At 34.8% G+C, this 22,982-nt stretch overlaps 1 long non-coding RNA gene across 1 annotated transcript; it reads right to left on the bottom strand.

Moving 5' to 3' along the window:
• Window positions 1-6,185: 6,185 nt before the first annotated feature.
• LOC143258162 (uncharacterized) lies at window positions 6,186-19,973 on the bottom strand. The gene is made up of 2 exons (XR_013032169.1): window positions 19,700-19,973; window positions 6,186-6,407 (listed from the first exon to the last, which is right to left on the bottom strand). It is a non-coding gene; the product is annotated as an uncharacterized LOC143258162 (long non-coding RNA).
• Window positions 19,974-22,982: the final 3,009 nt, after the last annotated feature.

Below are 22,982 nucleotides of genomic sequence, written 5' to 3'. Positions count from 1 at the left end.
ATTAGTAGTGTGTACTCTTGTTCTGTCTCCCTGTTAGCAATGTGTATTCTTGTTCTGCCTTCCTGTTAATAGTGTATACTCTCGTTCTGTCTCCCTGTTAGTAGTGTAATCTCTCGTTCTTTCTCTCTGTTAGTAGTATTTACTGCCATTTTGTCTCCGTGTTAGTAGTGTATACTGTCGTTCTGTCTCCCTGTTAATAGTGGATACTGTCATTCTGTCTCCCTGTTAGTAGCGTGTACTGTCATTCTGTCTCCCTCCCTGTTAGTAGTGTGTACTGTCATTCTGTCTCGCTGTTAGTAGTGTGTACTCCTGTTCTGTTTCCCTGTTAGTAGTTGTGTACTGTCATTCTGTCTCTCTGTTAGTAGTGTGTACTCTTGTTCTGTCTTCCTGTTAGTAGTGTGTACTGTCATTCTGTCTCCTTGTTAGTAATGTGTACTCTTGTTCTGCCTCCCTGTTAGTAGTGTATACTGTCGTTCTGTCTCCCTGTTAGTAATGTAAACTCTCGTTCTTTCTCTCTGTTAGTATTGTATACTGTCATTTTGTCTCCGTGTTAGTAGTGTGTACTGTCATTCTGTCTACCTCCCTATTAGTAGTGTGTATTCTTGTTCTGTCTCCCTGTTAGCAATGTGTATTCTTGTTCTGTCTTCCTGTTAGTAGTGTGTACTGCCATTCTGTCTCCCTGTTAGTAATGTGTACTGTTGTTCTGCCTCCCTGTTAGTAGTGTATACTGTCGTTCTGTCTCCCTGTTAGTAATGTAATCTCTCGTTCTTTCTCTCTGTTAGTAGTATTTACTGCCATTTTGTCTCCGTGTTAGTAGTGTATACTGTCGTTCTGTCTCCCTGTTAATAGTGTATGCTCTCGTTCTGTCTCCCTATTAGTAGTATACACTGTCGTCTGTCTTCCTGATAGTAGTGTATACTGTAGTTCTGTTTCCGTGATACCGGAATAGACTCTTCTAGTTCCAAAAGTCGTTTGTAACCTAAAAAATATGGAAAAAAAACACATTTCACTTTATTTTCCAACAGTATGTATTTCAACAAGACGCACTCTAACCCACACATAAGTGATTTTACCATATATATCGATATGCAGGTTCGATTCTTTGAAGTCACAATATTTTATTTGAAACGTTGTTCTACGCTTTAGTCGGCCTCGGAAAACATGATTACTGTTGTATTTATTTTCTTACATTTTTGCGTTTTGGTTATTAATAGACAATTTAACAATATTAAGTCGATCATAACAGATAGAATAAACATTTTCCTGCTTTTTAATTAATTATCTTGGTGTAAAGTGCCTTCTTGTAAAAATTCCTATGTGAATTTTGTATTAACTAATCAAGCTAATGTGATCAGAACTGCTCATTTGTCCTTCGGTACCACATATTATTAATATAATATCAGTGGAAATTCTGTAAAGAAAAGTTTTAAAAAAAAAAATCCCACAACTATGAATATAAGTCAGAAGTACACTACCATAATTTAAGCATTTATAAGAAATTGTAGAAAAGTATTTCTTTTTGAACGTTCAAAAACACAAATAGCACATAAACAAATTTATCGGTTTTCTGGTATTTTGATTTGTCTGTAGTTCTGAACGGATGTGACGACACACAAGTGTGTTGTAGAAGAAACTGGTCATTTGAAATCGGCAGGATGACTAAGACATATGCTAAACACTATACAGACCCATAGAATATTCCCATTTTTCTTTCCTTCTCTTTTGTTTCGAAGCCTGCGGGCTCGGCATGGCCAGGTGGATAAGGCCCTCGTCTCGTATTTCGAAAGTCGCGGGCTCGAATTCTCGTCACACCAAACATGCTCGCCGTTTCAGCCGTGGGGCGTTATAATGTGACGGTCAATCCCACTGTTCGTTGATAAAAGAGTAGCCCAAAAGTTCTCGGTGGATGGTGATGACTAGCTGCCTTCCCTCTAGTCTTACACTGCAAAATTAGGGACGGCTAGCGCAGATATCCCTCGTGTAGTTTTGCGCGAAATTCAAAACAAACAAACAAATCGAAGCTTGTGTAGGAAAGAAACCGAAGAATGAAAAATGATATTACAATAAAAATTGCTCGGTAGAAGTATTCATACATGGTTTACTCTTTTTTTATTATTATGCGTGTTTGATTAGCATCTAATGGACTTCTGTTGTTATATTAAATGAAGGTTGAGAGCGTAATCGTATTCAAGTGACCCAAGTAAAAGAAAAAAAATGGTTTGTAGAACTAGCAGAGTAGAGGCAAGAGTGAGTTATTACCATTATTATTCCCAACTATTACCAGGGCTTAAGGCCTGATTAATCTTAATACGGCCCAGGGTTTGTGTCTCTCTATTATTTGGTTTTGCTTGAGAAATTTGATATGCATATGGTTATCTGTCTATGCGTAAAATTTATTACGAGTATTGTGCGTGAAAGTGATGAAAAGATCAACTTAGATGTATTTGCTGATATATATATGTGTACGAAACATCGTGAATTTTAATATCCATGCAACCAACAGACTTACAATGACTATTTCTTAGGACTCTTCCTTCACGTTTTGTGCTAGTTAAGATGCTTGTGGCTGAAATGTGCAAAATCATTGTAATGACAGTTATATTCATTCCGTTAGGACCTCGTGTGGCCTGATGGTTAGGACACTAGACTCGGAATCTGCGGGTTCGAATCCCATAACTGAAAGAGCGAGTATGTTCGGTGATGGGATTCGAACCCGCAGATTCCGAGTCTAGTGTCCTAACCATCAGTTTTAATCCCAGTCTGTACTTAACTAGAAATAGTAAGTGTAGTGAAATCTGTTCATTTATGAATGTTAACCACATACTCCGATCCCTCACCTTAAAAATCTTTCCATGTTGGTATCAGTGTTCCCTATGAAAATTGAAATATATCCATTTTTAAGAAGAGTCAGATTTCGAATATGATATTCATTTTTTTCTATCCCATAAGGATCTTTTTACAAATCGGGAAGAAAAAAAACTCGGGTGAAATTATTATTTCGTTTACCAAAATGAACATTTTTTTATTACTATGTTTGTTATATTTGGGTTATAAAATGATCGATAAGACTCTTACGTCGCGATTGATATAGAGCCATTTGCAGTCATTAGTTGTCAATACTTTAATCATAACAAAATGTCACCGGATTTGAAAGAAAATAATTCACTTATGTAAACGTACATATGACGTTTTATGAGAAAAATCTGGAGAGTAAGACAGACACTTCTGATTGGTTTGAAATTCTCATTCTTGTTTCTTCTATATCTCTTTTCTGGTTCTTTTTTTTATTAGAGGAAACTCTTGATTACATATTAACGACATTGGTGAAGGGGCACGTGGAATTATGTCTTAATTATCACTGATGAGTAATGTCAGAGTTTGAACTGTTCATAATCCGATTGTAATTTGAACCCAAATTATTAAAGGTGATGTGATGTAAACATACTAACTGTTTGGAGTTTCCGATAAATAGGTAATTAGTGATATGTCTGGAAATATATGTTTACTGATAAATTTAGAAAATTTAGATATAATAGTTTAAAGGCCTGGTTAATCTTTTGCTGTTGGTTTTCAAGAGAATCGAATCTTAGAAGTGCAAGGCTTTATCAGGAGACTTATTTATAGATTCAGCCAATTTGAGGAGAAGACGAAGTGTAGTAGCTTCTCATAAATATCATGAGTTGTTATTGAGAAGAGTAATGATATTATTACGTATTTTTCTGAATATTTAATTTAGTGGTTTTTTTTTATAATATGGCAGGTGCATAGTTAAAGAATTTAGACACTTGAATAACACACGTACAAAACGTGCTCGACAAGCTCGTGCTCTGAACGAGACAGAATCTCACTTCAGCCACTTGCCTATTACGGAATATTTAAATGTGATAGTTATCTTTGCAGTCCAAAACAGCGTATTTCTTATAGAAATGTAGGCTAAGCTTTGTACTAACTTCGAAAAATGGGAATCGGGCAGAAAAGCTATTTGTGACTGACGTTTTCCGAATGTAAAGTTTAATGCTTATGATATATGCGCGTTACCCTTTCTCGTATTATCGATCTTAATAACACAGTGAAACAATTAAAATATTTAAATCACTGGATGATAGACGACTTGTAACTGTATCACCATACACGTTATATGCATACAAAAACATATCTTGAGGACAGTAAATTTGGTAATTTAATTTTGGTGGTCCAAAAACTTTAAATCACGTTATTCATAAGATATACTATGTGTGTTCAAATATGAGATGACGTTCCACGATGAAAATGGAGACAAAGTCGTTCGCTTTCAAAAATAAAGGGGAAGGGGGTTAGTAGTGAATGTCCACCGCTGGGATAGCGGTAAGTTTATGGATTTACAACGTAAAATCAGGCGTTTGATTCGCCTCGGTAGTCTCAGCAGATAGCCCGCTGTGGCTTTGATTTCAGAAAACACATACACACATACCCTCACATCAAGATATTTTTGTTTGCAAATCTGATTTTAGGTGTTATCTCCGCTATAGAAATATTTTGAAAGTAAAAATGATTAACTACTATAGTTTCCCGGTCGGATAGCTGTAAATCTGTGGATTTACAATGCTAAACTAAGGAGGTTCGATTGCCCTCGGTGAATACAGCAGATAACCCGTTGTCGCTTTGCTGTAAAAAAACCAAAAACCAACAACAACATAATTGCTGCAGGTTTAGACAATGATCATTTTAATTTTCTGTAAAAGGATCATGTGAGCAATATTTTTATTAACATTATTACACAAAGGAACGAATAAAAAACCCTTTCTAGTTTTCATCTTTACAAAGGTGACCTTGTCGTAATGACTAAATGTACTAACGTGCCTTATGAAATTGAATACAAGACTTACAAGTGTTCTAATACAATTGCGTTTTAAAATAAATTTGAAAACGCTCATATATATATGTTTCTGTTTACCGATTTCTGTAGCGTGTTACTTTTTGTGTTTAAACACAAACGTTCTCGATGATTTCCTTAGACGATAAGATTTAATTAACAAACTTATTACGTATAGTGTATTGATTTCTTACATTCTCTTAATTAAAATATAAATTCGTAGGTATTGTGTCATGTAATTAATAAGTTCAACAAAAGAAACGAGATGCATGCTGCTTCCTAATCTTCTTTGCTTTTGTTCCTGTGTATGCACGTATTTGCCTGATGCACATACCTGCCTCACGGCTAATAAAGCGGCAAACATAGTCGTTTAATGACAGATTATTTCCTTGAGAATATGTTGTATTGACCAGTATCGTGTTAAGAAATTAATGTTTTATATATATACCTTGAAGAATAGGGTCCGAGGTATCAAGCAGTAAGGTAGATTCAGTAATTATTACTTCTTTTTAATTTACTTTCATGCGTTGCATATAATGCTTCTATAACTAAATGGGGGAGCAAAACTTATATGTAGAGAATCAACTTTTACAGTGTAAGTTAGCAGACTAAAAGAATATGTGTTATATGTGCTTAAACCCAAACATAAACTTACAGTTGTAATAAAAAATTAATAAAATGTTTAGTTTAACTACGATATTAAACTTATCATAATACGTGCAATTTTTAATGCAATGTAAAAGGGGATGGGTAAATGCCCTCTCTTGCTCCTTCCTACGTTAGTATCCATGTTTGTTTTTGAATTTCGCGCAAAGCTACAAAAGGGATATCTGCGCTAGTCATCCATAATTTTGCAGTGTAACACTATAGGGAAGGCAATTAGTCATCACCACCCACTGCCAACTCTTGGGCTATTCTTTTACCAACGAATAGTGGAATTGTCTGACACATTATAACGCCCCCACGGCTGAAAGGGCGAGCATGTGTGGTGTGACGGGGATTAGAACCCGCCACCCTCAGATTACGAGTTGAGTACCTTAACCACCTGACCATGCCGGGTATCGCTCTTGTATGACTATATTGAAATTGCTAATATATTAACATTATTTAAACTTTTATAATTCTAACATCTCTGCGTGGTTCGTTTGTTTATTTTCCTATAATATGTTTTTTTTTATATTTTCACACCTTTGGAAAACAGTTTTTTTAAAAAATACAGCTTTCCAGTTTACTCGTGATGTTGTATTGTTACAAAACTGTAATCGAATAGATCTTTCCTTGCTCTGTATAAGAAACGTATAGTTAAAAATATTAAACGTTCATGATCAATACATACGGCTTCAGGTTGCACAATTTATTCGCTGTACATGTTATTTGAGATTAAGGTTATAACACATACTTGTGGCCCAGCAACAGGTACCTGTAGAGAGTGTGTGTTTTCTTATAGCAAAGTCACATGGGGCTATCTGCTGAGCCCACCGAGAGGAATCGAACCCTTCATTTTAGCGTTGTAAATCCGTAGACATACCGCTGTACTAGTAGCGGGGGGGGGCACCTGTAGAGAGAGAGAGAGAACGATAAATATAGGTTCATAAGTTTATTCATGTATGAATAAAGAGTTCTAACTTAACGCAAAATGAATCATTGAAATGCAGCTTCAAAAAAAAAGATCACAATTAATACATTTCTTGTAAGGTAGTTGAGCTCCTCGAATTGATGGATTCACATCAGCCCTTAAAGTTGTAGAGATTGAAATTATGCTGGTAAGTAATTTATAGTAATATCACATCAACCAAACATAAAATTACATATATGTGTATATGTTGGTTTAATTCAGTATTTATTAATGCTTTACAAATATATTTTATTGTACGTTGCTTTTCATTTTTACGTTTAATTAGCACTTGAATATAAAGTTTATGAATACTTGCAGTATGTAATATCTGTGCGTAGTTTTTATTGGCACTCAATTATTCAGTTGTTGCTATGACTCATGTTATTCTAAATGATTTTTGAATACTTATTTCAACACCTTTACATAATTCTTAAAAAAACATGTCTAGAAACTCCGTATAAGTTACGGTATCGATGAAATTTCTAATGTTTTCTCGTTGGAAGACATTAGAAAATATACTACATGTAAGACAATTATACTTAGTGCACTAGAAACGTTTGAACGAGCTTATGTCGTTCTAAATGATTCAGCATTTAAAAAAAATGCTTATTAATATTCATTTTTTTATATTTAAAGAACGGGTGTGGCATGGCTTGATGTTTACGGTGCTCAACTCCCAAAATGAGAGTCGCGGATTCGAATCTTGTCACCGAACATGCTCGCCCTTTAAGCTATGTGAAAGTTATAGTTTTAAAGTCAGTTATTTTTCATTGGTAAAGAGTAGGCCTAGAAGTGGGGATGAATGGTGTTAACTAGATGCCTTTCCTCTGGTCTATCACTTACAAGGGCCCGGCATGGCCAGGTGGGTTAAGGCGTTCGACTCGTAATCTGAGTGTCGCGGGTTTGAATACCCGTTGCACCAAACATGCTCGCCTTTTCAGCCATGGGGATGTTATAATGTTACGGTCAATCCCACTATTCATTGATTAAAGTGTAGCCCAAGAGTTGGTGGTGGGGGGTGATGACTAGCTGCTTTCCCTTTAGTCTTACACTGCTAAATTAGGGACGGCTAGCGCAAATGGACCTTGAGTAGCTTTGCGCAAATTAAAAACAAACAAATCACTTCCAAACTTGGGACCGCTGACGCAAATAATTCTGGAGTTGCTTTTCGCGAAATTCAACAAACCTAAATAATATTAACTTCAACTCTTGGCTTTCGAGTGCTACTGTGCTCCATATAGTTTGATTAAACCATTATTACGTTAATGCTGTATGACTGTATTGTATACAACTTATTTAGTCTGACCAAAAACAGAGCACAACATATTCTTTACTCGTTATTAAATTCCATCTGAATTTCTTATAGGTGAACGTAAATTAAAGCGGGCATGAACAGTTACTGCGCATTTTTGTCTTAGAGTATGTCTTACATCTAAATTGCATCTACGCCCGACTATAAACGTTTTTAATGTGCTCGTTAACTTAACATGTGGGTACATTCGGCAGTAATCATAAAGGTAGATGTGGTATCGTTCTGTTTCTGACATTGTATAGGTAGGGAAGAATGAACACGCCACGTTGTTTTCAGATGGTTTTAACAACAAAGTTTCCAAGGTGAGGAACCTGTTCTAAAGTCTGAAACTTGTATGTCGCGTGACGTTAATTAAACAAGAACTAGTATATTATTCATGCTCTTTTCTCTTACACTGATAAGTTTGTATGACAGAAATTCAGTGATTTTACACCACTTGCTAAAAGTATTCGTACATAGAATAATAAAGGCCTTTTAGAGTGATCACTCTTTTAACATTATGTAACATAAACTGTTCTGAATAACTAACTTGTTATTCAGCGAAGAATATCTTCAACTGTGTTTCGATAGATAACCTGGTACAGTTTTCATGTTATTTTTTAAAGTACAGTGAGTTACAGTACCAGAAAACTGACGTTTAACTTTCCGAAGTAACTCCTCCAGGTAGTTCTAAAGCTATTTTATTGTGTTAGTATACGATATTTTTACATTATCACTATTAATTTATGCATAGGTTATATGTTTGTCTGCCACCCTCCGGAGCTATATTTAACCATCGTGACAAGTCTTCGTTATTCCAGTGGTAACGTGCTTTAGAGACAGTAAAACGTGTTGAGCAAGTTTGATATTTCATGTGTGATTTGTCTACCACACTTCTTCCAAAATATCCATATTCAAGGAGAGAACTTTGCATAACCATTTTTTGGTTTGTTTTGAATTTCGCGCAAAACTACACGAGGGCTATCCATTTTTTAGCTGAGGACGCGTTTCAAGTTTTGGATGATGCAAAGTTTATTTCCTTCATTTATTGCTGATCACAAAAAAGTGACTCTTAGTCACACTCTAAAAGAATCTCTGGTCTGCCTCATTCTTTTTCTTTAGATATTATACTAGCTGTTTCTTCATACCGTTTATAATGGTCGTATAAACAGTAAATTGCGCGTGACCAAGTATTTTTACCATTTCACTTATTAGTATTTCCTGCTCTAACATATTTTACCCTATCATGCTCATGTAATTTATATCGTTTAGGAGTCTTTCGTACTCTTGGCAACTGTGAATCTGTTTATCTATATTTGTGATCGTATTCGTTGAATTTTTTTGCATAACATGCGGCCTGTAGCAGTGTCACGGGGTGTTCGGTTACGTTTTACAGGGGCCGTCTGACTTAGAGCCCATGCATAATATTCAGATCGGTGATGTGTTTGTTGATATCATACATTTATCAAATAAAATCAGTTCTCGCTCTTTGTATGTGTGCCATCAGTTGGTTCACCGGTATGTCTGTGGACTTGGGACGCTAAAAACCGGGATTCGATACTCTTGGTGGGTGCAATACGCATAGCCATAATGTAGATTTGCTCTAAGTTATAAAGAAATTCTTGTATGTGATGTCGTTTAATAAAGTTGTGGTAATAGCAGTTTTTATCACGAGTAACGAGTATTGTCTATTTAGCGAAGGGAGTTTTAAGACTGCACCTTCTAAAAGAATAATGGATATATTATCCAATTAGATTAAAATCAGTTTTTATAATGGATTGTTTTGATGTTAGCACACTGAAACATCTCGAACTTGAACTAAATACAGTCTAATTTAAATCTAGCATTCTTAGGAATTTAAATTAAAACCTAGGTTAGTGAACTAAATTATAAGTCTTAGCTGATATACATATCCAAGCCTAATTTGGTCCATGCTTCGCTCTACGGAGTGGTATATGGTCGTAAAATAATTATTGTCTAATTCGTCCCGAAGCTGAAGTACAGAGGGCTAATAAAGCTTTTGTAAGAATAACTTGCATGTTTTTATGCGTCTACCAGTGGCACAGTGTTATGTCTGCGGACTTATAACTCTAGAAACCAGGTTTCGATACCCGTGATGTGCCGAGAACATATCGCTCATTGCGTAGCTTTGTTTGCTTAACTTCAAACATATTTTAATGCAGTGGTGTGTTACAGTTACGAACCGTGGCGCCAAGGACGGCATATTTAATATCTATAAATTTGATTCTCGGCGAGTCCTTCTCTTGAATCTGATGAAAACCTTTTGGATGAACATGACTTCGTATTTGCCATCTTGATCATCTTCCAATTTCTGTGACCCACTTGCTCTATAATAGAGACCAATCGTTCAATACACCTGACAGCATTCTCTGCAGTCTATGTCACGCCGATTTCAAGCTGTTGTCCTGATGAAACATGATTAAATCCGATAACACTTTGTAACAAAATAACTGTATAAAAATCCAGCTTTACGACCATCTGTTTATGTTAATTTTCATTTCTATCTTCGAGTTTTATTATTTTTATATTTCATAAAATATTGTAGTCTTTATGTTATCTCAAGTAATTCTGGAATATTCCATAAGTAATGAAACTTTAACAGTGTCTTTGCCGTGGTATTCTTCCTTTTATTGAAATGTCTTTGAAATAGTATTTATACATATAAATATGTATGGTTCATATTTTAAGTTGTAATAATTACTGAACTTATATTTGTTAAAACAGTAGTAAAACGACTAGCCATCAAATATTACAAACACTACACGCAAGTGGTTTTCTACCATGGGTGTATGTGAAATGTTGTAAAGCGATGCAAGGCTAAAACACTGTATACATAAATGTATATATCCAGTTCCAATAACAACTGATCTAAAAGAGTTTAAGTGAGAAATTAAAAAAAAGTAAATGGAAAATAAAAAACACATACGTACCTGTTTGCCTCATTAATAATATCGATTTTATTCTGAACATTCCAATAGAGGGGTTTAGTGGCATGTTAAATGTACGTTAGAAGTAAAAGTCTGTAAAAGTGAAGTAAATCAAGTAACGTATCCTATTTTACACTGTTTATGTACACATCTTCACCTATTTATTCTCACCACTAGTTGCAACTATTACGCTCTGTCGGTCCGTTTATTACTATAGCTCGTTCGTTCATTCATCGTGGTACTCCATTTCTCTGTGTAACTATGTAACTGGAAAATATTTCTTATTGTTTTGAGCAAAATTGATACAAAAGTTACGAGTTGCACAAGAATCAGTTGAGTAACTTATATTGAATGTGGCACAGAGGTTAAGGTCATACTCTAGGTCGACTAATTACGTTATAATGGAAGAAGTTTGAGATTTTTCAAAACTGTCATAGCTCTAGAACAAACTGGATAGAAAGAAAACCTTTGCACCTGCACCGAAATTTTTGAGGACAAGGAACCTTTCTGGTGTATATTTTTAGTTCAGTTGCTGCAAAAGTAGAAAACATTGCGTGATAAGGGTTGCACTAGATATTATCACATATAACCTTGTTATTTATCAATTACTAGTTTATTTGATTTCGCTTCACTGTGGCTCATTACGCAATCATTTACATGAATTGCACTTCCATTAGTCGCTACAGTTCGATTCTGCATTCGCTATGGTGCATGGCACAGTTATTAACATGATTTGTACATCCATTAGTCGCTACAGTTTGTTTGTCAGTTCACTATGGTTCATTGTACAGTTATTGAAATGCTTTATACATTCATTAGTCGCTACAATTCATTTAACTATTCATTGCAGTTAACACAATTTTGTATAAAAATAAAAGTGTAAAAAATGTAATTGCACTGCAAAATTCAAGTATATAAATGTGTTATCCCATATCATCGCTAAACAGCCTCATTTATTCTTCAATATTGATATTTGTGTTTAATTCTGTAACGGTACTGTTTACTGTTGCTGAAAAAAAATTATGAATTTCGTTCATTTTACCTTTTTTAAGACGGATTTATGCAATTTTGTTCCTTTTAACGTAGAGAGTATTTGGGAGTTTTCTGGGTTTTAATACTTTTTAGCCCTAAAATTGGGAATCTTTCCTAGAAATAATAGCTGTTTTGGTTATCGTAGTTTCCAGCAAGCGACAAAAAGCACTAAAACTTCTTTTCAACGATAACTTAGTATCAAAGCTTTTGTACAGTACAAAGTTTAATCACATTGGGTCGCCTTTTGCAGAGAAACCTTCATTTGAAAATTAAATATTCCTTCCATTTGTGCCAAAATTTTGGTGAAAGTCCATTGCTGTTTGTAAAGTAAATAACCTATGACCTATTTTCAGTGCTAAACTCGTTAATATACAGTTGACAAGTGTCTCAAAATCATGTTTATCCTAGGTTCAGTTGGAAGAGCGATATTGAAAGGTGTAGTGTTTGCGTAAAATGCAAACGTTGTGGATTAATTTCTGTTGAAGGGAGAGAAGTCATCCATAAACGTTAGAATCCAGGGTAAAGAGAACAAGAAAACTGAGAAATAGTTGAAATAGTATGAATAAGTTAATTTGTATCCACCACTTGTGTTTGTCTTATGATCATTTATTGATTTCATACTTGAATATGGTTAATCAGACCTCAACAAATGAGTGATATCAAAGAGTACAATTTGTTGTTTTTTGTTGTCTCTACTAAGTGTGCAGAGTTTTAGATGTCGTGAACATACTGAATCCTTTCTAACATAAAAATCAAGTTAAAATTTCTGATCAAAAGTATCCATCCTTTGGGAAGACATCTCGTCAATACCAGAACAACATTTTGTGAGAATTATTGTCTTTTTTGGAGAGAGAACTCGAAACCTAAGCTTGTACAAAGAAGTTTTTATAAATGAGATTTTAGCCAAATGAAAACTTCTGTCGATCGATTCACGATTTTAGGCTTAAGAAGATATTTTTCACCATATTTAGCTAATAGGAAATTAAATAGTCCTGGCATGGCAAGGCCATCATTATAACAGACTGTAACTCTTAGGATACATGGTTTGCGTACGTTGACGCAAAACCGCTATCCTCACTATTGGACAATGGATGTATTGTAAGAGTGACGGTTAAATCCTTTTGATTAGAGTAATACACAGGCGGTGGTAGGTGCTGTTGCTTAGCTTCCGTCTCTCTGGTCTGTCAGTTCAGTACAGACCTACCTGATGGTTAGGGCGTTCAACTCATAATCTAAGGGTTTCTGATTCGAATCCTCGTCACAACGAACATGCTGCCTCACTCATTTTTTTACATTTTTACAAGCCATTGGTCTTTTTAACTTAATTTAAGGTTTTTATTGGACTATACACTGTTTTAGCATGATTTCTTTTACACATTTTTATTTTGACCTGAACCCAGGACTGGAAATGCCAACTTCAGGTGTCTGACAGCAAGTTTGAACTTAATGCTTCAGCCTTCCTGGCAGGTCTTGATTTTACAGATTTTACGTATTTTTACCTTCATTTCTATATACCATTATACTATACTATATCTTGTTTGACGCAGATAGCCTAGTAACTTTGTGCCAATAAACATGACATACCTACCTACCGAAAATACTCGTTCTCTAAGCCATGAAGGCATTATAAGGTTACAGTGAATCCCACTATTTGTTGATAAAAGAGTTGACAGTGGATAATGTTTAGTAGCTCCCTTCTCTGTAGTATGGGCTTTATAAACAACACTCACGAATCAAATCAACAGACGAAAATGGAGGCAGAGATCCAGGATGTACCTGATCCTTCCAGGTCACATAACCAAACAATTCAATGAAACGACTTCGATATATGGGACAACTAGTGCAGATAACCCTTATTTAGCTTTACACGGACTTCCCAAACAGTCATAGTTGACTAAAAAGTAGCATTTGGGGACATATTAATTTCTGCAAGTTTTGATTTTCGAATAGTTGTTATTATGATTTTAAAAGTATGACCATCTTTAAAAGCATTATAGATGTGTGCATATCATTTAATATACAAGTATACATACTATTTGAAGTTACTATAGAAAATCGACAAACCAAACATTAGAGAAGATTACATGAGGTAAATATTATGTACCTAAGAAAGATACTTTTTCTTCCATCAACTGCATTTTAATAATTTACAGGGTTGCTTTCAATTCAGTAACACAAAAAGTAAAATACACAAGACATTCCAGTGTCTACCACTGCTAAAGAAGATGAATAGCGGAAACTCGTCTGGAGCGGAGAGATTGGTAAATGAGTTTATACAAATTAAAAATAACTACCGTAAATTCCGGCGTATAAGTCGACGTGGCGTATAAGTCGAGGTCTATAAGTTTGGCCTAAAAATCATGATTTTGACATATACCTGCCGTATAAGTCGACCCCCTTCTCTGGCTCAAATCGCTTGGTCGGAATATTTCAGTCGGCATCAGCGGCGAGGTGTAGCTAAGGAAGTGATATTCAATAATCAACTGCGTCATCAGCAGACTTTGTCAGACGGCGCCATTTTCAAGAATTCTTATTATCCGCTGTGACTAGCTACGCCTCGCCTCTGGTCGGCATAAAAATGACAGATTTGCACTTTACAATAGAGAGCAAAAGTTCTGTCACTACGTGTTCTGAGAATTCATTTTTGCTGACTCATTCGTGCACTTTCACTCACGTGACGTTTCGTTTGCCAAAGTAAAGTGAGAAATCTGCGTTGATTGGCCAACATGACTTGCTTGCTCGACAAATAAGGCTTTCACTAAAAGAAGAAGTGTCACGTTTTATGCACCTTACGGTATTCCTGTCTAGACAAATTTATTGATTTTCTTTTATCTGGTGTGTCTGACCTTGCTACGCTTAGCTAGGAAATTAGCTGACCAATCGGCTCTGAATGAATTTTTAACTGTCTATCCAGTTTCAATTTCCAGTTTCAAAATGTCAGTTACAAATTTCAGTGACAAATTTTTAAATAATTATAAATCGTTAAACAAGCAAGATGTCCAGTCAACCACGAAGAAGAATGAAATATGATGCAGCATTCAAGATAAAAGTCGTTCAAGCAGCCAAAGACAGTAGCAACAGCGCAGCAGCTCGGCACTATTGCATAAGTGAAAAATTGGTCAGAGATTGGAGGAAGGCAGAAAACACTATCAAAGAATTGCCCTTAACCAAATGTGCGAATCGTGGTCAAAATCAAGAAAAATGGCCAAGATTAGAGAAGGAAATAGCGACATGGGTGTTATCTGAACGTCAATGTGGCAGAATTGTAACAAGTGCCCTTATCCGACTGAAAGCTTTACAATGGGCAGCTAAGAATAAAGAAGACAGCATGGATTTTAAGGCAACAGTCAGTTGGTGTTCTCGTTTTATGCATCGTCATGATCTGGTCATTCGTCAAAAGACAAAATTGCTCAACAGCTACCGAAAGATTTGGACTACAAGATCACGCAATTCCAGACCTTCGTCATCAATCAAAGAAAACGAAATGAATACGATATGGCTCACATTGGAAATATGGACGAAACGCCCATGTTTTTTGATGTCGTCGGCAACACTACAATTAACAAAAAAGGAGAAAAGACAGTTCTGGTGAAGACCACAGGGCACGAAAAACAACACTTCACCGTCGTATTGGCCTGCCTCGCCGATGGAACGAAACTGCCGCCTATGATAATATTTAAAAGAAAACGATGCCAAAGACAAGTTTCCGCCAGGAGTCGTGGTTCATGTACAAGAAAAGGATGGATGGACGATAGTGGATGTGTCAAATGGATTAACGAAGTGTGGGCCCGTCGGCCAGGTGCCATGCTTAAACCCAAATCGTTGTTAGTGTGGGACATGTTCAAGTCACATTTAACGGATACTACGAAAAAGCATTAAAATCGAAAAAAACAGATATGGCGGTGATTCCAGATGGATTAACATCTGTACTGCAACCTCTGGATGTATCGTTAAATAAACCATTTAAGGATTCTATGCGCACCAAGTGGAATGAGTGGATGGCATTGGGTCAAAAAACTTACACTGCTGCCGGAAATATGCGTGCTGCATCTTTGCCTACAGTGTGTCAGTGGGTAAAAGATTCCTGGGACTCTATTGATCTAAAATCGTTGTCAACTCATTCAAAAAATGCTCAATTACCAATGCGATGGACGGTACGGAGGATGATATGTTATGGGAAGAGGATGACGATATCCCCTCATCATCAGTGGAGCATGACATTATTCCAGAAGAGGATCTTTACGATGACCATTTGAATGGTGAGGAATGGGACTTTGTGTTTGATCGATCCCATGTTGAGTAGGATTACTAGTATTTTACTATTTTATAAATAAATACCTATATGTCATCTCATATAATTTTGATTTGCGATGGTTTTCTCGAATCTGAATTTACTATAATTCATGTCATGAAAAACGTCACCGCCGTATAAGTCGAGGATGGATTTTTAAACTTGAAATTTGGTGTTAAATTTTCGACTTATACGCCGGAATTTACGGTAAGATGATGTTAGCTCTTGGGTTTTATCAAACCTAATTATCTTTCGTTTAAGGCCTTATATCAACAACCATTAGAGCTCTAATAATAACTTTTGGTGTAGTGTACACATTAAAAGTTTGTATAATTAGAGGATTGAAATGAGTATTGAGCTCTAACTGCCCTGTTGTGAAGCATGCAGTTTATTAGAACCATGGAGGACTCCATTTTTTTCCTACACGCGCATCTTTAAGATAAAATTTTTTCAAGGTTATGTTTTTAAAGATGCAAAATAGCTGCACCAAGATCCTTATGACCTCAAGCCTGTTGAATGGTGAGAAGTTTGGAAACCAGTTTATGGCGACCACAAAAATGCTTATGGTGAGGAGGACAAAACATGTATGTATGGGATTTACAGTGTAATTCAATAGAATATGTTATGTGTGCATAAAAGCAAACATAAATTTACAGTTTTAATGAAATATACTAAACATATTTAGTTTAACTATGATGTTAAGTTTACATCAAAATATGTACAATTTTGTGTGTGTGTGTGAAATGTAAGGGTGGGAACAAATTCTCTCTATTGCCCCTTCCTGCGGGCGCCCATGGAAAAGTTTTAGGTGCGTAAGTTAACGGCCAGTAACAAAAATTTTATTCCAATAAAAACATACACAAATGTTTTTTTCGAATCTTTGTGCACAGTGGTAAGAGGTAGAAATACAACAATGTTTGATACTATGACTTGAACTACTGGTATACTTTTTAGGTCAGATTGTGTTATCTATAGTTATATATAGAAATCAGCCGGAAATCTATTCCAACTATGATTTCATATAAATATTTATGGAGCTTATGCGTGATTAAACGCGTATGTACAAAGTTTTTATTGTAGAACAACATTAAAACTTGTTTTATTTTGGATAAATGTTTTATTCTTTGGAAGAGGGTTGTCTTATAATGTCCATTTTGGAATTTTTGGTTCACAAACTCTTTGTGACTTGTTATTGTGAAAATAGGGCAATCGATTTATCAATATAGTAGCTCTATTATATTTTAATGTATCACATATAGGTGATACGAGATAAAAATACGACAATGTTTGATACTATGACTTGAACTACTGGTATACTTTTTAGGTCAAATTGTGTTATCTATAGTTATATATTTTAATGTATCACATAGAGGTTAATTTGGCATTGATATGAATACGTTTTCTGTGTTTGTGTAACTACTTGCGATGTATATGTATGTTGCTCTTTTAACATTTAGCGATATATAATGTTAATCATGTTACAGTTGAGTGGTATACTTCATAGATGTTTCAGTTGAGTGGTATACTTCATAGTTCATTTTTGATACCACGCTTTTTCAGGTAGATCAACTGGACGAATTGTTCCATAATATATTTACTAACCATGTTTAAAAATTCTTAGGATACACAAAGAAAGATTTAACGAGTAGGCGAAGACTTAAAAATTGCCCATAATCTAGTAGTGTCTGTAGCTTGACGTCAGAATGCCTGATAGTCATGTCTTGTTTGTTGCGTAGTTAGTTCGCTCGTATTTTGTATCGACGTCAAACCATTACTATGTGATATGTAGGATAATAATAAACCCTTATTACCTATTTTTTCAATTTTTGTTGTGAAACAATAGTGAATTCTCTGCTAACGTGATAACAATTGCTATAATATTTAATTATGTTTATTTAATATTTTTAAAAGAAGGGTTGACTGAACCTCTCTTATAAATGTGTTGTTAATAATAATAATAATAAGTCTAAAATGACCTTTTATTTAATTGGGAATGAATAACTTGTTGCAGCAGCAAAGATTTGTAATAATAAAGATAATATTTTAATAATAATATAGAGGTTGACAGGATTTCCAGATAGGTTTGTTATTCATAAGAAGTCATGTTATTTAGAAGCCTAAAATAATATTTTATTTGCTTGAAATTCAATTGGTATAACCATGAAAATGTTTCTTTACTCGATTTTTATCGTTATAAGCGGAACCACAGGGGATGAGTAATAATAAAAATATTTAAATGATAACAATAAAGGAGTGACCTGAACTTTTCCCAGGGGACGCGTTATTACTGTGCTTATAAGAGACTACAGTCTTAGGTCTAAGTTAGCATATGTGTTATTATGAGTCATATGTCAAACAACTCTGTTCTTATGTGGTTACTGCTAATACTATTATACATCATTGCAACTACAAGCGTGATTTGTCTACACTCTAGTCATCATCAGATTGGTGTCTCTTCCCCATTTTGTATGAAAAACTTTGTTTGTTTTATTTTAATTTCGCGCAAGGCTTCACGAGGTCTATTTGTGCTAGCCGTCCCTAACTTATCTGTGTAAGACTAGAAGTAAGGCAGCTAGTCATCATTACCCACCGCCAACTCATGGGCTACTCTTTCACCCACGCATAGTGGGATTTACTGTAACATTATAACGCCCCCACGGCTAAAAGAGCAAGCGTATTTGATGTGACGGGGATTCGAACCCGCGACCCTCAGACAACGAGTCGAGCTCCCTAACAACCTGGCCATGCCGGACCAATAAATTTTGTTCCCCAGTGGGATTGCTGTAAGCGTAGGTTTTACAACGTTAAAATACGAAGTTTGATTCCCTGCGGTAGACATGGCAGATGACCCAAAGTGACTTTGCTTTTAAGCAAACAAAAAATAAATCAAATTAGACATTAATTGATGGTCATGTTAAATTGCAGCTACTTTTTGTGAAACATTCATATGTTTTATCAGTTTTAAAAGGAAACTTCTTTACAATGTCTGCTTTGATTATCACACACTAAACTGCTTTATAATCTCTGCTTTGGTCAACACACACATTAAAACTGCTTTTCATTGAATGTCTATATCAACACTCACTAAACTGCTTATTCTTTTTGGTTTTTGGCCATTGGCTGGTAAGATCTATTAATCTTACAATATTCACTCCAGTTGTAATGTGTTCATTCATAAAATATGTCATACCGTGAAAGACTTGTCTTTCACACACTTCTAACGCTCAGTCGCTACAGACACTGATACACGTAATATCTATAACTTCTGATATTTCAGTAATTAGTTTCAAAACATTCGAGCAAAGGATTCTAATATATACGTACAAACTATAGTGGAAATTTCCTTATACGTTCATAGGATGAAGGTGTTCATTTTAATATTTTAGCATCTGTTATACTATTTAGGCATGTGGACAATTTTATGATATATATGTCTATATAACAAATGCTAAAATATTAAAATGCTGGACGTTGTTATCCTATGGACATGTAATGGAAATTACAATATAGCATTTATACTCAATTCAGGATTCTTTTCTTTGGTACCTTCTCAGAGCATGTTTGTCAAACCGTACAGTCATGTTAAAATATCTCACTGCTGCATCGTTATTCTATTTGAAAAGGAAGCTTAATACAGATAGTGAAATATATCAAAATTAAATATACTTACAAGCAACTCTTAGCACATGGCTGTATCTTCAGCTGCCATAACATGAATCGTGTCCTACCCAGCATGTATGTTTGTATTAATCAGGACTTTAAAGCTGAAAAATATGCACACTTGTGTGTGTACGTAATTTTAACAAGTTAATTTTCCCAGAAAAATGACATCAAATACGTTTGTTACTACATATTTTGTTGTCTTCTGCTATAAAGACACTCCGTGGACATTTTTTTAATGGTGCTGTAATATATTTGTAACTCATAGCCAGAGGTTTACTGGCTCCATTACTTCGCCATATATGTAAGCAGTGGTTTCAAAATCATACCACGGTGAATTTTATAACTCATTAGGTGACGCATTATAACCTATACTTAATAAGGAAAATTATACTTTCCCTGAATTCTGAGTCACTTAAATCTGCTTTGGATTGGTTGGCTTTTTTTTCACTACATTTTTTTATAACTGTTGCCACAAATTTTCAAATGCATTATGATAAAACTTTGAACTAGCTATTCTATAAAAATGGTATCACTAACTGTGGGTCAATTAAACGTTTACTGGATAGTACATAATAAATTGGGATATTGTGGTATTGTTCATTATTCATGGTACGATTTTATAACGCTCTCTATTCCTGCAATAAAAACAAATATCCTTATACTGTTATATATTCACCACTATGTGTCACTTGTTACGTAGTATAATTTACCCCAGATTCTCATCAACAACAACAACATCCTTAAATGAAACAGTGATCGGCTCGCTCGCCATCTTGGATTACATTTCCCTCAATCAAATTGTTTCCTAACAATAATGATACACCCTTAGTCGGCAGAATATGTCCTACTCCAACCATAACTAGTCCCGAAACTAGGTCTGATGGTAAACAAATGTTATAAAAAAGGACATTAATAAATCCACCCTCAATACCCTGAACTATAACAGACTCACCAGTGGCAGAACTTGAAGCTAAAGACAATATTCCTTCTAACGACAATGATAGGGTCACCCTAGTATCACATAGAATGTGTATGGTAGAGGATTAGCAGTGTCGTTTATCAGAGATATAAACTAACAGACACAAAAGGTTTAAATTCCTCTTTAACTACATCAGTAGCCAAATCAACAGAATTTGGTGATCTGGTGAAATTACCTCCTTACTTGGATACGAACGCACTGAGTGTTGCCTCCTTTTCTTTTTTCATTTATAATAATTGGACATAACATGACCCGCTTTTTACAAAAATAGCCGACAAGCCTAGGATTATATAGTTTCCATAACTGTATACTTTATAGCGTGACTACCATTCAAATATATTTATGTGAAATATCACCTTAACTACAATGGAGACAGTGTATATTGTTGGTTTGCTACAGTTGGTATACTATAAACCTCGAAAGCTATCACTTTGGTTAACGATTATTAATCGGGAAACTTACAGATATTTCACCAGGAACGTTTAGAGATTTTGAACATTACAAAACATTTAATTTCAGTGAATTTACATTGGAAATGAGGATTTTCACAAACACACTCCACAAGCTCAGCAGCAAAAAGTCAGTTTGTAAACAGGATGAGACAAGCGAAGAATACAGAACTAACCAGCTTCCTCTTAGGTGAATTGTATCTACGTTAACACGAAATTAATTCACTTATCGTGAACCCTCGATAAAATAACAAGGAAGTTCCAGACCGGAAAGAAGATTTAATATTGCTTGCAAGTTTTTAAACCTTTTGTAAGTAAATCATTATCTGTAATAACTGTTTGTAATAACCGTTATTATAAACTATTATTGTCTGGATATTAAAATATATTTATTTTAAGAATGAAAACTGTGTGCATCAATCTTGTTGGCAAATATCGCAAATTGGATACATATCGGCATTTATCGAACTTCTAAATCCAAACTACGATTTAACTCAGTTTCAGGCTATTTGAAACCCTAATACGTAACATAATAAATCGGAAACTCGTCCGGGATAAATATATTACGTAACATTATTCACTGCATTTCTAATATTCCATAAACTTTTTTAAAGTGAAAAAAGTTCCCCAAAAGCTCAATATTTGTTTTGGTTCGTCAGTTGTTTTATAAAGTTTTGAGAGTTTTTGAAAAGTTGAAATTCATAATTTAAATTTTAAGTCTTTTTTTTAAATGCAACTACTTTATATAATATAAATAGCTCTGGTATTGACTTTAACTCTTTAATGTTATGTTTTTGTTCATTTCCATAGATATATCTAGTAAAGATTCAGGTGTTTTTATTCAATGTACCATCATTTAATAATACATATAAACTACCAAAAGCAACAAAACAATTTTACGTTCTTTAATTTGTACCTTTCAAAACAATAAATCTGTATATCATAGTTTGTTTTTATAAATCAAGTCATGACTACATTTGTGTAGATTTTGCTAGTTGTACACTGCAATTATCGATTTAAAGAAAAAAGTTTTTATTATTTATAACAACCATGAAGAAAGTATTATGATGAAAATGTGCATCAGTGTATTAAACCCACTTCATCCACCTGTAATGGTGCCTAGTAATTGAAGTGTTGTTATACTCCCAGCTCAGTTAAAAAACAATTTGTGTAAAATGGTGTATCTCTCTTTGTATGTTAATGATCTCACCATTTGTTTCAGTTCTTGCTACTTTTAACAAAGTTATTATCTTATTATTACTGAACTCTGACTCATAACTTAAATATCACTGACATTCTTTGGGCTACTTTTGATACCAAAGTTCAATCGAGGTTATTTCTTTTTGTATTATTCAGTTGAGTTGAACTAGAAGGATTTTCTTACGACCACATAGTCCTATCTCTGTAGTCGTATTACTGCAAAAATTTTCTTCACATTTGTAGTTTCTACTTTCTGGAATTTTTTTTTTTTATTTTGCGTAATGCTACATAAGAGCTATCTGCGCTAGCCACCCCTAATTTAGCAATGTTAGACTAGAGGGAAGGAAGCTAGTCAATACACCCACCGCCAACTCTTAAGCTACTCTTTTACCAACGAATAATGAGATTGGCCATCACATTTTAATGCCCCCATAGCTGAAAAGGCGAGCATGTTTAGTGTGATAGGGATTCGAACCCACGACCCTCAGATTGTGAATCGAGCGACCTAAACACCTGGCACAGGTCTTGGAAGAAGAGTTTACCAAAGATACCCTTGTATGTTTCACTAATTATGTTTAGTATTTCAGTGAACAGTAGCGTTCACTAATTATGTTTAGTATTTCAGTGAACAGTAGCGTTCACTAATTATGTTTTGTATTTCG

Source organism: Tachypleus tridentatus, chromosome 7, assembly GCF_004210375.1.
Source record: "Tachypleus tridentatus isolate NWPU-2018 chromosome 7, ASM421037v1, whole genome shotgun sequence".
Taxonomy (NCBI): Eukaryota; Metazoa; Arthropoda; class Merostomata; order Xiphosura; family Limulidae; genus Tachypleus; species Tachypleus tridentatus.
Note: the sequence above shows the minus strand (reverse complement) of the source record. Positions and strands in the feature narration are given on the sequence as shown.